Genomic DNA, 17,604 nt, shown 5'->3' with positions numbered 1-17,604 from the left:
CACTGGTGACTTGGCCCTTGAGATGATCTGCAAGGATCCCCCATAGAAAAAGCCTTCTTTCCCAGGAAAAGTTACACCTGCATTCTGTCTTGCTTGTTTCAGTCAGAGTACAGGCAGTGATTATTTCGAGTGGGGGTTCAGTTCCTGGTCCCTGCGAGCATCGGTGGAGCAGGTATAATCGCACCCCACCCCATTCTGCCTTCTTCTGGGTCCAAAAGGACCCGCATGTTGGCAATCACACATCAGCTGGACGCACAATGGTTGCTGCCTGTACACGCTATACCCTTAAAGCACATCCAAAGCAGATTCTTCCCCTCAAAGAATTCTGGGCACTGTGGTTTACTCCTCAGAGAGTTACAATTCCCAGCAACCCTTAACAAACTATAATGCCAAGAATTCTTTGCGGGGCGGGGTAATGTGATTTGAATGTGCATCTCCAATTTGTAAACCAATTAGCCACAATTAGCAGTAGTCTTGTGACCTCTGTCTCTGCAGTCAATCCATATCTTCTGGCTGCAGCACCAGCTACAAAACAGAGGTAGAGCTGCTGCTACAATTGTTTTAACTGTTTTTACTTGTTTTAACTGTTTTAATTGCTTTAATTTGTGTGAGGTTTGTAAATTATTTTATTCTAAGCTCTAGTCTCTTGGTTGCTTGTTCCCCTTGTTAAGTCTTAGATAAGTGCATCTTGCCCAGTGGTGCGTGGTTCCTCTGAGCTCAAGACCCCAAAATGCATGCGCCCTTTGAGTACATCAGTAGGTGCATGTGGAGACAATGACCCTGTAATAAAAGTGGGTAACTAGAAGTAAGAAAGGTCAGAGCTGATAATCTTGCAGAGAAACAGCAGGCAGCTTTCTGTGTGGGTGGTGGGTTCATTAGGCTGATCCACATCCTTAATTTTATTTATTGACAGTACAGTCCTATGTATGTTGACTTAGAACTGAGACCCACTGTGTTCAGTGGGGTTTACTCCCAGGTAAGTGTGCACAGTTGGGATTCAAGCCTGAAACACACTCAAAGTTTCCTAGCATGCTCTGGGAATTACTACTATGAGCCTTCACAGATACACACATATTAAACAGACTGGATTTAAATTGATACCTACCTCTAGCATTAATCCACTTCAATTAAAGTATGTCCATAGAAAGTTCACACAGGCACCACACAGCTCCTCACATTTAACACACATTTTTTTTCATGGTCACTTACGGAGACATTGTTCAAATCTCCTGTGCTTATTCAGATTCTTACCGTGAGATCTGTGCACACTTGAGATGTGCTAGTCTTGTTAATGCAGTGTTGCAGAAATGCTGATTCAGGAGTCCAGGCAGCTGCTGGTGAGACCACAGCTATGGCATTTTGATCCGCAGTCCCGCCATGACTGCTGCTAAAAGCATTATAGCTGGGAGGGAAGGGGCCAGTTACAGGAGCAACCATGAGACCCCTTCCCCTCACCCCAGCCCTCCCATTTCTATCCACTCCAAAGAAAATGGGAAAAGTAAATAGGCCTATTCCTGCCCTGCAAGGGAGTTATTTTGTTTTGTTTTGTTTTTAAAAAAACAGAGCCAGGGAAATTCCTGAAGGCAAAACAGAATCTCCAGAGCAAGCAAAAGCACTGGACAATGCAGTGGTCCATGGAAATTTGTGCATTTAGAAGGGCTGTAATTGTGGTACACAGGGGCTAGCCAATGTGGTGCCTGGCAGATCTGCAGAATAACAACAATAACAATAACAATAAAGTAGATTTAATTATCAGTGTTTTTTTAAATTATTATTATATCTTATTGTATATTTTGCATATTTGCGTAATTGTGTAATTGCTAAAGTGAAATAAAGTTTATTTTTTTAAAAAACCAATAACAATAATTTTTATTATTTATACCCCACCCATCTGGCTGGGCTGCCCAAGTCACTCTGAGCGACTCCAGTCCCGACACATTTAAAAACATATTAAAAACACCGAACATTAAAAACTTTTCGATACAGGGCTGCCTTCAAATGCCTTCTAAAAGTTGTGTAGTTCTTTATCTCCTTGACATCTGATGGGAGAGGATGTGGCACAGGGAGGTCACCACTGGAGAGAAGACCATCTGCTTGGTTCCATGTAACTTCACTTCTCATGGTGAGGGAACCGCCAGAAGGCCCTTGGAGCTGGACCTCAGTGTCTGGGCTGAACAATGGAGGGTAGGGTGGAGACACTCCTTCAGGTATACAGGGCCAATGCCGTTTAGGGCTTTAAAGGTCAGCACCAACATTTAAATTGTGCTTGGAAAAGTACCAGTAGCCAGTATAGATCCTTTAGGACCAGTGGTATATGGTCCCTGTGGCCACTCCCAGTCACCAGTCTACCTGCCACACTCTGGATTAGCTGGTGTTTCAAGCAGGAGATAAGCAGGAGATAACCAGGACATGTACCACTCTGGAGAGACAGTCTGTGGGCAGGTAGGGTCTCAGCCTGCGTACCAGATGGAGCTGGTAGACAGCTGCCCTGGACACAGAATTGACCTATGCCTCCATGGACAGCTGTGAGTCTAAAATTACTCCCAGGCTGTGCACCTGGTTCTTCAAGGGCACAGTTACCCCATTCAGGACCAGGGAGTCCTCCACACCCACCCACCCCATGTCCCTCAGTGCTCCTGTCTTGTCGAGAGTCAACCTCAATCCATGAACCGCCAACTATCCTCCAACCACCTCCAGACAGTCACACAGGAAATTCACCACCTTCACCGGTTCCGATTTAAAGGACAGATAGAGCTGGGTAGAGGTGGCTCTGTGGGTTACACCACAGAGCCTAGGGCTTGCCGATCAGAAGGTCGGTGGTTCGAATCCCCGTGACAGGGTGAGCTCCCATTGTTCAGTCCCAGCTCCTGCCCACCTAGCAGTTCAAAAGCACATCAAAGTGCAAGTAGATAAATAGGTACCGCTCTGGCGGGAAGGTAAACAGTGTTTCCGTGCGCTGCTCTGGTTCACCAGAAGCAGCTTAGTCATGCTGGCCACATGACCCGGAAGCTGTACGCTGGCTCCCTCGGCCAGTAAAGCGAGATGAGAACCACAACCCCAGAGTTGTCTGTGACTGGACCTAACGGTCAGGGTTCCCTTTACCTTTAATCTTCCAACATTCAGCTGCATTGGTATTATGTGAGAGTCTGGTATTAGAGTTGGGTATCATCCACATACTGGTGAATACCCAGCTGAGCCCCCTCAGGATCTCTCCCAGCAGCTTCATATAGATGTTAAAGAGCATGAGGGAGAGGGCAGAGCCCTGACGCACCCCACAAGTGAGAGCCGAGGGGTCCAAACATTCATCCCCCCCAACACCACTTTCTGGAAATGGCCCAGGAGCAAGGAGTGGAAATACTGCATAACAGTGCCCCCAGATCCCAATTCCCCTAGATGGTCCAGAAGGATACCATGGCAATGGTATCAGAAATCAAAGAGAGATCCGGCAGAAGCAGGAAACAGCTTTCACCTCTCTCCCTAGCCCACCAGAGATCACTGACCATTGCGACCAACTTGCAGGGTATCTTGCAATATAGATTCCTTAGATTTGTCTAACCTAGACTAAGTTTGCTTTCTCTCAAAGATGTGCCAGTCATACATTAATCCATTTAAGTGGATCTAATTTTAAAATGCTCAATAACCAGTCAAAGCACAACACTATTGGGTGGCAGGAAAAATGAGGTGGATTTTAAAGCAGCCAGGTAACTGCACTTCAATCCTGTCTTTTGTCCCCCTGCCTCCTAAATATCTGAAATTGGGTGTAGGGGGTTCCTTAAAGGCTAAGGAGACCAGCAGTCTCGAGTGGGGTCCCCCTGTGTATAATAGCAGTTCCTCAAGACTGATAAAATAGTTACAAGTAGAATCTTGAGCCCAAATTCTCTCCCGAGATATGTGGTTGCGTTGCGGTTTGTGCTTTTCCAGCCAACTCAGCAGTTGGTGGGAAGCTGAAGCCAAGAGCAATAGAAGGGATCTTGTGAGGTCTCCCATTTGCACAAAGCCAGAGCACCTGAACTTCTTGGAAAGCCATCTGCATCCCTGCTGATCCAGAACTTCCTTCAAGGTCCCAAGGACTTCCACACTTCCTCTGTTTTGCTAGGCCAGAATATTGACCTGAGCTCAGTGAACACAAGAGAAGTATTTCTGGACAGTTGACATTATTTGCTGCACTCTTCCAGGAGGAGAAAACAATACTAACAAACAGTAACTGTGCCTTCTAGGAATCCATGCCTCCTCCTATTTTCCCCTCAGCATTCAACATATTGCCATCCTTTTGGTTCTCTCACCCTATCTACATTCACACCACACATATGATACCACTTTAAACAGTCATGGCTTCCCCCAAAGAATTATGGGAGCTGTGGTTTGTTAAAGGTGCTCAGACTTGTTAGGAGACCCCTATTCCCCTCACAGAGCTACGATTCCCAGAGTGGCTTAACAATCATTCCCTCTTCACAGGAAACTCTAGAAATGATAGGGGAATAGGGGTCTCCTAGCAACTCTTGCCATACTTAGCAAACTATATCTCCCAGAATTCTTTGGGGGAAGCCCAATTTGAAGTGGTATCATAGTGTTTTCAATAGATGGTGTGACTGTGTCCTTACTCAGTGTCCACAAATAGTCTTGCTGCTCACTTCCTTTTTCTTTTTGCAAATTTTATTTTCAATTGCATTATTCATTTAAAGGAGCCCAAATTTGATTGTCCATTGTCTAATTCTGAGGCTGATCCCACCCCCACCCCTACCCACCAAATGTAGCCAGGCAGAGAAAACTTTCAAGCAGCACACACTTTGGGCTTTTTAAACCTAGGCAGCAGCCCTATTCACAAGTAGCCTCGCTGATCAGTCAATTACCATCACGCAACTGCGCTTGCCATTTATTTCTCTGCCATCAAACCTAAACATCTCATTACTTAACCAGACAAGTGACGCACCCAACAAAATTGGACAGAACAGGAAGACATCAAAACTGGCCCCATTCCCAACATCTGGCAGCCCAGTGTGCTTGGCTCCCAGGGATGACTGCTGCAGGGTCTCCGATAATCAAACATCTGGTTTCCAAACATGAAAAGGGATGGAAAGCCCATTCTGTAGCTCAGCAGAGACAAAAGGGTGGGGGAAGCTCCTTGCCATTCCTGTTGTTAATTATGCCTCTGTAATGTTCACTGTTCTGAGCCAGAAACAGTCTAAACAAAAAAGGAGTCTTACCATCTTGAGCTAGGGCAGGCTATGTAGCTGGGCTCGTGTGCAACCTGTGCCCTGGCCTCAAGGGTGCAGCTCAAGCAAGGTAATCTCTGTTTAAAGGGAACTATTTCCCATAATACTGAATGGGGCACACATACCTCCCCGTGAAATGTATTTCTGTTCTTGATCACTGAAGCCAGGGAGTAGATTTCCTCTGGTATGTGTGAGTTTCTAATGAAATTCACTTGATTCATCTCTCTCTCTCTCTCTCTCTCTCTCTCTCTCTCTCTCTCTCTCTCTCTCTCTCATTCACACACACACACACACACACACACACACACAGCAATAAAAGTTGCACTGCGGCATACGATCTGCAGTGTTTAAGAATGTGGAAAAACTGGAGGTGTGATTTTTCTGTGCACCCATTTTTTGTACATGCACAACTGCTTAGTCACAGTAGAGGACCAACGTTTGTATTCTTCATGAAGTGAGACTACAAAATTGTTGTGGTTCACACAGGACAGCTCAAGGTTTTTTGCCCCCATCACACACACAAAAAAAACCTGGAGTACATTCTCAGTATTTATAGGGGACTGGAAGCAGCACAAGAGCAAAGGCTAGCATGTTGCTTATGGCAAGCGCCTAGTCCGCCTCCATCGTTCAGCTGCCCCTGGTTTCATGACTCCATGTGCATGTATATTTCCAAGCAGTAATAGGCAAACTCTCTCTGGCTAAGTTCAGAATCAGTTTGGTATCTACAAGGTCGCCTGTTCTCTGACTGTCATCCCTCCAACTAGCAACATTGGTGTATGTACAGTGGTACCTTGGTTCTCAAACGCCTTGGTACTCAAATACCTTGGTTCCCAAACACTGAAAACCCGGAAGTAAGTGTTCCGGTTTTTGAATGTTTTTCGGAAGCTGAATGTACAATGAGGCTGTTGGCTATTGTTTCCAGGGTGCCTGCACCAATCAGAAGCTGTGCCTTGGTTTTTGAATGTTTTGGAAGTCAAACGGACTTCCGGAATGGACTAAGTTTGGCACTTTTGCTTTTGCTATTTATTTTGCGTTTTTGAGGCTTTTTAAGTTAATTTGTTTTTGTGACTGTGTGGAACCCAGTTCAGCTACTGATTGATTGATTGTGTGGCTGCAGAAATGGATAAAAGCCCACCATGCAAACAATGTCTATCATCAGTGCAGGTAAGAAAAAAAATTAATTTCAATTTTCATCATCTACAATACTGTCTTATTTATTTTATAGTACGGTACATTGATTATTGCTTTCATTTTATGGATCAATGGTCTTGTTAAATAGTAAAATTCATGTTAAATTGCTGTTTTAGGGTTTGTTTTTAAAAGTCTGGAGCGGATTAAACTATTTTGCATTACTTTTTATGGGAAAGCGTGCCTTGGTTTTGGAACACTTTGGTTTTGGAATGGATTTCCAGAACAGATTAAGTTTGAGAACCAATGTACCACTGTATTCTGATAGTTCACTTTCTCCAATAATTGTAGCTTGGCTGTTTCACTTGCCCTGCATCCACTCTGGGGGACCAAACATGCTGGAAATCTGCTTGAAAGTACAACTGCTCACTCCACACAAGCTCACGTAAGGAAAAGAGAGGGGCTTACATTGGATGGAGAGCAGCAACCACACAAAAACGTTTGTAAGAACCAATGGTAAGAAATGACCTAAATAGATATAAAACTTACCCAATAAAAGGCTGGTACTTACCAGCTGGTCACCTGGTATCGTCACATCATTCATAGCAATCCAGATAATGGTGTATTTTCAAAATTGGCACCGTCATTATTTTCAAGGTACACTGCAGAATAGCAAGTCTCTTTCAGGTATGGAAATCTGGTGACTTCGGGATCAGGATTGCTTTCATGAGTTTTACTAATATGTGGGGTTTTATTATATATTATAGGAGACAGCTGGCATACAACAGTTTTAAAATACCACAAGAATAGAAATATCACAATAATACAGAATATTATTGCTCCCAACACAAACATGCTAAAAGGTCTATATTAATGTGCAGATGATTGCACATCACACATTAAGATATATGCATAAAGGTTGCAAAGTGTGAGAAACAAGAGCAATTGTCACAGTAGACTTATGTTCAGAAGAGGACTAGATTTATGTCAATTACTTCCTTTAAGAAAAAGTTTGCAAGCATTTTTGAACTGAACTTGTCTTTTGTGGAAGAATTGCCCCTCTGATATCCTTACCATGAAACTTAAGATGAATAAACATATTGGTAATGTCTGCTTCTTGGCTAGAAGGCCAATCTATATTTACAAGAGCTGCCAAGACACCACCCACCGCATTACCCAGACAGTCTTTTGCTACTGCTGCTGCTGAAGTTCATACCCACCTGCCTTGGGATACAAACTTGGCCAGATAAGAATACTTCCTCTGCATTATGAAGCAAGCACCGTTTTGTCTGAACACTTTGTCTCCAATTGTGATCCAAGTTGGTGGGCCTCCCTCCCTAGTGCTCTAGTGCTAAAACAGTGACTTAGACACCAAGGATTTTGGGAAATGTAATTTTCCTGGGACACCTGAGCATGGATGCCAGAGGCACCTCAGATGTCCTCAGTAGCATTTAGCAGATCCAATATTTGAAGTGCAAAAAGGAAAGACTTTAAACCACCTTTTACATAGTATAATCATAGAATCATAGAGTTGGAATAGACCACAAGGGCCATCCAGTCCAACCCCCTGCCAAGCAGGAAATATTAACTACAATTCAAGTAAAGACTTGCACCCAGAATAAATCACTCACTACTTAATGAGTCACTTCTCCCACAATTTAAAGAGAGGCAACAAAACCAGTTTCTGGGACAGAAAGTTAAAATCCACCTAGACTTGAGATTTCTTCTATCCTTTGCAAGCTCAGCATCTGTGTCTAAAGCATGCTGGGCCCAGTTCTGGCCTCTGTTTTCTCTCTGGGGATCTGATACTTGTTTTAAGTATGTTGATTTCTCTTCCTGAAACCATAGTCTTCACCTGTCAGTTTAGCAAGAGTTAACAGGGCAGTTATTTACCTTGAATTCTATGCAATGTAAAATATAGGACCTTCTGCTGCCATCTAGAGGACAAGTGTTAGCTGGCCATGCTACAGTCTCTACTGGGGACTGGCTCCTCTTTGGAAAGTCTTTTAAAAACTAAATAATATGGATTCTCCAAAGAAGAGAAAGAAAAGAATGAGAGAATGGAGTTCGCAAGATGAAGCTGTGTGCAGTAAGCTTAGAAAGACCTGTGAATTTCAGTTCTACACATTTTTTGCAACAATTTGAGAATTTTGTTTGTTTGTTTTTTAAATCCTCATGAAAATTCACCAGCATTTTACTGTGAATTTCTGCTGATAAACACATTTTTGTATGCTGCTTTGATTTTGGAAAACAATTTTCCCTAGTATAATGCATGTGTGTATGTAATTTTCATTAATATACTCACTTTTATGCACAATTTCCCCTAACATGTGGCATTTTTGCAAATACCGTTTGATTGGAGAACTGCATCACAAATTTCAAATAAGTGTGAATTCCAAAGGGCAGCTGTGTTTTGCTGCACATATTTCAGAAGGCGTGGATTTGGCAGAGCAGGGTGGCCACTCAATATTTGTTGGAATGAGCCGGGCCCCCTCAATGTTGCGTGACGTCACACACATGCAACCCACATTGCTCATGTGATGTCACGCACACAAAACGTGCACCTTGATCTTGGGGGCAACTTGGTGCCTCTGTGGTAGAATCACCTTTAAGTGTGAACTGAATCAAATTTATCAGGCTGGGACTGAAGAGCTTTCTTGGAGGTACAGAGAGCCAAAGAAGCAGCACAGAAATCTCCTCTGGACCTTTCCAGGAAAAATGCTTCTCTGATTTATAAGCAATTTGACAGTGCCTATGGTGAGCAGCATGCTCTTCCACCATCACCCCAATGTCTGAAACACTTTCAAAACTTTGCAAAACTTAAATCCTTTAGAAAAGAAACTTGAAAGGGTGGTTGTATGTCTGCATAGAAGTCCTCTGAAGGAAACAAATAGAATCTTGTTTGTAGGAATAAGAATCCCTAGATCAGTGTTTTTCAACCTTTTTTGGGCAAGGGCACACTTGTTTTATGAAAAAAATCACGAGGCACACCACCATTAGAAAATGGTAAAAAATTTAACTCTGTGCCTATATTGACTATATATAAAGTAATTCTCTTGAATAGGAATCAAATAAACACAATTTTTCCTACGGCACACCAGGCAACATCTCGCGGCACACTAGTGTGCCGCGGAACAGTGGTTGAAAAACACTGCCCTAGATGATTACATGTGTGTTGTGCGACTAGAGAAAACTGTAGCAATTGGGAAAGCAAGTCAGAATTGCAACAACATATTTGCGTATTTGTTCTCATCATATTATGGACCATTGTTCTGAACATGTTGCAGGCACCAACATGGGTGTAGACAAGGTGGGCAGCTGCCCTCCCCTAGATTAGGTAAAGCAATAGAAATACCGGTACTTAACTAACTGACCAATCATGTTGGTTCTGCCCCCCCACAAAAGTCCTGCCCCCCCAAACAAAAATCCTGGCTACATCCATGGGCACCAATCAAATACAATTTTTGATGGCGCACAAGCCTGGATAGCTCAGTTGGTTAGAGCATGATAACACTAAGCTTACAGGTTTGATATTTCTGCCTTGCAGGGGGTTGGACTAGATGACCCTCAGGATCCTTTCCAACTCTAAGATTCTATGACTCTATGAAACCTTTCCCACCCTCTCCCCTGTCCTCCAGGAATATTGCTTTCATTATTCAAGCGGGTCATTTTCTGGATGCTTTAGTGCAGAGACTGTGCACTCTCCCTGCTGAACAGCTCCTGTGCCAGAATGCTGCCTAGAAATAGGTGATTTTTAAATGTTGCAAGGTTAGTGTTCCCCTCCTTGACCCACACAACACACAGTGACATACAGGCACACAGAGCAAAGAAGGGGCATTGTGCCTGAGGGTGCTTGTTGCATTCATATTGTGACAACTAAGCAGGTTGTATTCTGGTCAGTGCCTGCCTGGGACACTGAATGGAAACCCATTTTAACTGCTCTAGGATTCGTCAAGAGAAGCATAGGAGCATAGGAAGCTGCCTTATCCTGAATCGGATCATTGGTCCACCTAGCTCCATACTGTCTACACTGACTAGCAGTGGCTCTCCAGGGTTTCAGACAGGGATGCTCTCCAACCCCAACCTGGAAATGCCAGGGATTGAGCCTGGGACCTTCTGCATGCTCAGCACATGCTCTACGTCCCTTCGCCAGAGACCTAAGTGCAGTTAAACACACACACATGCAAGTGTGCAATGTATGCGAGTGAGCCATCATGCTATTGTCATGGCGACATCACTTGCAGGAGTATTGTAAAGATTAGAGCATCCTTTAAGGAACCCATCTCAAGAGGCCCTTGGGAAATTTCAGCAGCAGCTAGTGAATGTGAGACCAATGTGGGAAGCAAGATCGTAGCTTGCCTAGAAGAGATTCAGTTGCTGAGGTAGGGTAGGACATTAGATCTGACCATTTGCCAAGGGATACATGGCCAAAAAGCCCAGGGAAACTATAAAATAAACTCATTTTTGGCCATGGATGAAAGTCCACATCGGTCTTCTCGAGATGGTATAGATCCTAAATAGAGCAAGCAGGCATTCAGACACAGGAGGAGATGAAGGGCAAGAAAGAAAGCATGGCAACTCTTAGTCCCAGATCCTTTTGGGAAGTGACAATGTCTCCCTCTTAGGAGCATAACTGAGGAGAAGGGACAGGAGAATTTGCCGTCCCTCCATGATGACAACCCTACCTAAAACATCTCCCCCCACCCCATGCACTCACAGGAGACTGGCCATTATCAGGCGTCGTTAAAGAGCAATTAGATGGAAATTAAGCTGAGAACAAGTATTGATTAGCTCATTAAGGATGGGGGAACCTACTCTGTCGATAGGAATTACCAGCGCTAACCCCATTATCTGCAAGGTTAAAGTCTGCGGTTGGGGGCTCCTCATTAAATATCCCAGAGATTAATCGATCCCTGCCCCTCCCATCCCTTGCCCAGGGGTCTCTCTGTAATTGCTCTGAAATGTTGGAATGGCAGAGTCCTGGCTCCCTCTTCTTCCCCTTCCCTCCATCCTTTGCTCCAAGAAGCTGACAATCAGGTGTGTTGAACTGGTATTGAAATGAGGAAGAAATGAGCTGCGGCAGCAGCAAGATGCAAGGTCTCAAGATCTTGAGAAACTGCAGATGAAGCCAGCCTGCTCTGTAGATGAAATGTGTGGCTGAGAATGACTTGATCCCACCAGCTTGAATTCTGACCGTGCCTCAGTCCTGATTTGGAGTGCGTTCTCTAGCTCACTAGTAAGTAAGATCAGATTGATGGGTCTCCCTGGTCTTAATACAACACTCTAACCACTACACCATACTGTCTCTCAGCTGTAGGCCTCCATCACTGTACTTATAGTCTTGCTGCTTTTAAGTGGGCTTTGAAGATTTACCTGCTTTCCAAATCTTTTCACGAAGATGACTGCTGGTTTTAATATGTTTCACCCTATTTGCTTTGGTGTTTTAATATTATTTTATAGTTGTTGCTTTAAGGGTGTCTGTAAGCCACCTGGAGGGGACTTGTACCTTGAAAGATGGGATATAAATTATTCTCATAATCAAGAAATATAACGAATAGTACATGAATGTCCAATATCTCTGAAAGTGCTATCATTGTATGGTGTGGATTCTAATACCAACAGAAATGTGAAGCCCTTTGCCAGCTTGTTTCTGGGCTCAGTTGAAGGTGCTGGGTTTTCTGAGCAACAGTTTGACTAAATAGTCTAGGCCCTGATTATCTCAGGGAACACTTTCTCCAAGATTGGAGACCAGTCAATAAGCACTCCTTGAAAACTGACATCTTTAAAGGGCCTCTTCTAGAGGAGCCCAGGAACTTTGGAACTCCATTCTGCAGGATATTCATTTGACTGCCCCTCTTCTCTACTATTGTGAACCTAAAAGTGGACATTAACAGACAACTCACTCATAGCAATTCTTCATGCTGTCAGAGCAGGAAATGTGTTCTACCTTGGACACGTGGGTTTTAACTTTTTTCCGGTAACACAGTTTTGCAAAGTACAATGAAATAGGGTTTAGTGGAGGTGGAATGACATTAAAATGTTTGTGGGTGGGGGAGAAGGTGCATCATGTAACTTCACAAACATTTAATATGCATGCCAGTCATTTCACATTGAGCAAACATAAAGCAGTTTAAATCCCCAGGCATTTTGCTCCCTGCTCGTTCTTTGCCCCCACTGGTTCATCTCTCATCCACGGACAATATCTTTGGCCCTTGCCAAACCAATTCGAGCTTGCCAAACTGGAATCTTTCACCTTTCCTGGCAGGAGTTCGCCTCCATGCCAACCACATTTCTGCCAGTTGCAACCTGCCTCTCCCAGTCTTCATTTACCCTGTCCCGGAGCAATGCAACTATTAATCTTGGTTGACGTTTTCCAAAATACTAATTGAGAAGTTAGATAGCAGACGATCCAGCCCTAAAGGTAAAAACACTCTCCACTTAATGGCCTGCTTAATCATAACCAAGCGCTGGGATCCCTGGGAGAGGCAAGGAGAAGGAGGTAATAGATTACAGCAGGTGAGAAAGAGAACCCACTAATGAGGCTAGAAAGGGGAGGAAACGGGAAATGGTAATACGTTTGTCTGGGGGCAGAATAGTGGGGCAAGCAGAAAGGGAAGTTTGGTGTGCTTTTCCTTGTAGAGCACTAGCTGTATGCAAGGAGATTTCGAGAGAGTTCTCACAGAGAGAAAAAAAAATAGTTTGGGGCTTGTGGAACTACCCTACACTGCCTTTAAACCAGGGCAGGTGGTTCCTTATTTTGTTCCACAGATGTTCCTCGTGCATGTACAGTAGGGCATGTACAGGCAGTTCCATTTGGTCCCCTTCCATTCCCTCTGCATACTCCTCCTCTTTGATTTACTATTTTCACTTTGTCACTTCTCTGACAGACAGTAACAAACCTTTTACAGTACTTTCTTGCTAATTACTTCAAAATCAGAACACTATTGCTGGGAGAAGTTGAAATCTGGCTGAATAGCCTCTGGGAACAATTACATAGCAGCAATTATGTAGGGATTTTAAACATATACTACATCAAGAGGCTTATAAATGTTTTAAATAAACAAATACGTAATAAAACAAGTGGAATCAGAGGAGGATTTTTAGATTTCTCCTTTATAGGCTAAGTGTGCCTCGTCTTTCAGCCTTTCCCTCAAATGTGTCAGAATGTAGCACTTTTGGATGCAATTTTGCCAGATGTACACATCTTTTGCAAGCGATCTTCCTTAATATAACACATTGTATATGCCAGTTTCACTAATATATGATTTTTTAATGCACGTTTACCCCCCCCAATAGACACATTTGTTTATACATTATTCGGTTGGAGTTCAGCTTCACAAAATTCAGAGTTGCACAAATTCCAAAGGATAGGCTGCCTTTTAGGGAACATATTGTTTTTAAAAGTACAAATTAGATAGGTTTGCATTAAAATCAGAACCAAACTGAAATTCTACCCCATAGCTCTCCCTAGATGAGTCAAGCTGTACATACATACATATAATTATAGCAACAGGTGTATTATGATTCCTTCAATATTGGGAAGGGGTGTCTTGGCGCATTTTACTGCAGTTTCTTGGGGCTCCTCCAGATGACCTGTTGATTGAACATTCATTGTGTGCCCAGGCGGAGGCCCCCCTGACCCTAGGCGACACCCGGGTGGAATAATGACTTGTGACGTGTTATGGGATTAAAATTGACCACAACTTTATTAAATTTTCAGACGTAGGAAGACCTTGGCTTAGGCATTGGGCATTTAGCCCTCCCAGTCCCCAGCCAGGGATCTGGGGCACATCAAGGTTATCCAATCTGGAGATTGGGCTGGCTCTGGAAGACATATGTCCCATCCCCCATTTCACCACAACACAGGGGAGTGCACTGACAACCTTTCAGAGTATGGCCAGCGACTCCCCTCAACACAACCCCTTTAATGGGGAACCCTTTGGGATTGCTGCTGCGGGGGGGGGGGGGGGTCACCGCTTCACACACCCCCATTTAGGGAAGATAGACTAAAGGATTCCGCCCAAGGCCTATAACTGCCAAAGTTGTGACGTTATGCTTAAAGAGTGGACTGTTCCCCTGGCTACGCCTCCCCAGTCACAATTGGTTCTTTGAACTGAGGTTTGGCAGGAACCTCAAGGATCAGGGGTGCTGCACATGAGAGAACGCAAAGGGCACCTTCCATTTAATGTGGAGAGAAGTCATTCTGATTTGCTTGCATAAAACATGTGCAGAAATTGTATGATGCCCATTCTTTACTGAACATTCGTTCTCATTTGTTTGCAGGAAGGCCATATGACAATGAGCATTCATCCCAGTTTGTTTGATGAGAGCTTATACATCTTCCTACCAATCAATTGTTATCATAAAGTTTTTAGTGTATTTTCCCATCACTTTCCTAACCAGAAGTCCATTAAAAAAGGAATTTCTTGCATCAGAACATAGCAGCACTTTAATCCACTTTGTAACAGTACAAAGATAACTTTCTGGTATGCAATGGAATCCTTCCCACAAAATGGTGCCAGTCTGGAGGTAGACTACATCAAGTAATAAGTCTACTCATGATGTAAAATGCCGTTTCCTGCAGTTTGCAATTCACATTTATTTGAACCTTGTTTTACATAAACAGCCTCCCACTTGAGTGACTTCAGATTGTTTTTCTCTCAGTACATTTCAGTTTATCTGACCTTTCCTGGAACATTATGAGAGCTGTACTAAGAAGTGGCATTAAGTGAGTTTATTAATTCGAGGGTCTCTAATCACGTATGAGTGCTCTGTGGGATTCTGCAAAGCTCGTAAACTGGTTTTTATAGGAGGGGTATTTACTCTGTGGATCCAAAAAGAACACAGCTGTTCTGGAAGTTATGTACTTGTATGTCTCATACACTGATGGGGTTTTCCGAAGGTTGATGGAGATGAACCCTCTAGCACTGAGTGGCTGAGTTGTCCTAAAGTTACAGAGAGGGAGGCGGGCAGAGATTTCTGGCAGCCATTGACTGAAGAGACAGCAAAGAGACAGACACAAAGGTTGCAGGAAGGAGGCAGAGCATTGCAGTGACCTTGAAAAGGAAGAAGCAGAGGGCATGGGAAGGCCGTGTGGCGAGACAAAGAGCGGGCTTAGAAAATGGTCCAGAGCAGTGGTTTTCAATCTTGGGTCACCAGATGTTGATGGACTCCCATTATCCTCAGTCAGCTTAGTCAAGAATGATGGGAATTGTAGTCCAACAACATCCGAGGACCTAAGACTGAAGAACACTGGTTCATAGGAATGAATGGAGTGTGGGGAATGAGAAAATCACTAGTGAGGTGTGCATAGCATGAACTTCAAATGGAATTGTCGCATATTGCTTTTGCATAGTCAGTCAAGTATTTGGCTACAGGCCTCAAGTATTTATTTATTTCCCCAGCTACATCTTCCGCCACTGCTTTCTACCTGTTGACCTCTGCATGGCAATTGTGTAGCCTGGGACCCAGTTTACTATCCCATTCCATCAAAAATGACCCTCCACCACCCCAAACTTTTTCCCCAATCTGCTCCCATGTCAGAGCAAGTTTCCCTTTCGCTGAAAGTTCCGTGGGATATGCTCAGATTGTCTGCATGAAGAGGTAAAGCGAGGGGAGGGTTGCAAAAGTGTGCCTGGGGTTCTCCTTCCACTCAGATGCATTAGAAATGTATTGTTTTCTCAACTAATCCCGCTCATTACAGCATAATAAAACACATAATAAAAACGTAATTCATTTTTCTTGAGCATTCCATCTCGCTGCATCTTGGCAAGCTATTAAAAATTTGTCTTCATTTTTCTGGCAAGAGCCTTGTACCTTTTCATCTTTAATTTATGAGGGCAGCTTTGCAATTGACAAGTCTTATTGCACCGCAGACTCCTACATTATTTATCAGCCATTGATTGATGGCTCATCCCAGATCCATCCGTGCAATATGCTAAGCTGGAGGGGGCGGGAGGGAACAGGGCAGGGGGCTCACATGGCAAGCAGATGGGGATGAGAGCCTCTGCAGGCAGCACCTGCCCCTCTTCCTTGGCTTTGGGCTCAATCCTTCTCTCACTCAAGTCAGGGCATGTTGTCCAAGTGGGTTTTTCATATGTCACAAATATATGTCCAATGTTGGCCAGAGACTTGGTTCTCTTAGTTAAGTCACTATTGCTCAGAGGTGGGAAGAAAGATCTGGATCAACTGATAGAACTCTGGGCGATCTGCTGTAGAATGGCAACGATTTCCGATTCCAAATCAGTTTACAATAGCAGCAACAAAATCACTCTTTCTCTCTCTCACACACGCAAACATACATAGTAATGAAATGAAGGAAGACTGGGGTAACTGGGAGCGGATTTTTGTGCAGAAGAACTGCAAGCTTCATTCCATTCTGGTATTCAAAACAAATTCCAAGGCTCAGAAGGCTTTCATTCCAAGTGTATGTCTTTTACAAACAGACTCTGGTTGGTGAATCTCTAGTAAAAAACAAAAAGAAAAAACCAAAGAGGATTCTGCAAGCCTGAAGTATGTACATCCCTGCAGGAAGTGACAAGCCCTGAGCACACAATTCCTCAGTGATACAAATACATGCTTTGAGAACATGTAAGTTCCCATGTTTGATCTTCAGTCAAAAGACTTCTAGATCAGGGCCTAAGTATTCTTCAGTACAGTGGTACCTCAGGTTACAGACGCTTCAGGTTACAGACACTTCAGGCTACAGACTCCGCTAACCCAGAAATAACGCTTCAGGTTAAGAACTTTGCTTCAGGATAAGAACAGAAATCGTACTCTGGCGGCGCAGTGGCAGCGGGAGGCCCCATTAGCTAAAGTGGTGCTTCAGGTTAAGAACAGTTTCAGATTAAGAACGGACCTCCGGAACGAATTAACGAAGTCTTAACCCGAGGTATCACTGTATGTGCTTCATCTGCTGTGGAAGAAATATGTAGATTGTCATGCATGGTTATCACACATTGAGTTTTTGCTGTTTGTACACGCAGTGGGAGCTCAAAAGTGGCCCACAACCCCCTAACACATGCACAACTTTTTTGTTTCCTTTCCCTTCTTGTCTAGATCACATTCGCTCTCCCACTTTTTGCTGCTTGGTACATCAGAAAGCTCTAAGGTTATAGGCCTGCAAGGAGGCCCCTGCGATTTTAAATTAGCTTTGCACAGCGCTTAGTAACATTTAAGTGCTCTCAAAATAAATCACGCTACATACAGGTTGTCTTTTGTGTAGGAATTTTGTAAGGTAAAAAAGGCCCTGAATGTGGGACAC

At 43.7% G+C, this 17,604-nt stretch overlaps 1 protein-coding gene across 2 annotated transcripts in view; it reads right to left on the bottom strand.

Moving 5' to 3' along the window:
• The window catches only part of KAZALD1 (Kazal type serine peptidase inhibitor domain 1), a 30,228-nt gene extending 28,786 nt beyond the window's left edge, over nucleotides 1–1,442 (bottom strand). For both annotated transcript variants that reach the window (XM_033149815.1, XM_033149818.1), the window contains exon 1: nucleotides 1,252–1,442. The gene's annotated coding sequence lies outside the window, so the exon portion shown is untranslated. The remainder of the gene's footprint in view (nucleotides 1–1,251) is intronic.
• Nucleotides 1,443–17,604: the final 16,162 nt, after the last annotated feature.

This window comes from Lacerta agilis, chromosome 5 (genome assembly GCF_009819535.1).
Source record: "Lacerta agilis isolate rLacAgi1 chromosome 5, rLacAgi1.pri, whole genome shotgun sequence".
In the NCBI taxonomy this organism is placed as follows: domain Eukaryota; kingdom Metazoa; phylum Chordata; class Lepidosauria; order Squamata; family Lacertidae; genus Lacerta; species Lacerta agilis.
The sequence above is the reverse complement of the archived record's forward strand: the minus strand, read 5'-3'. Positions and strand labels throughout refer to the sequence as shown.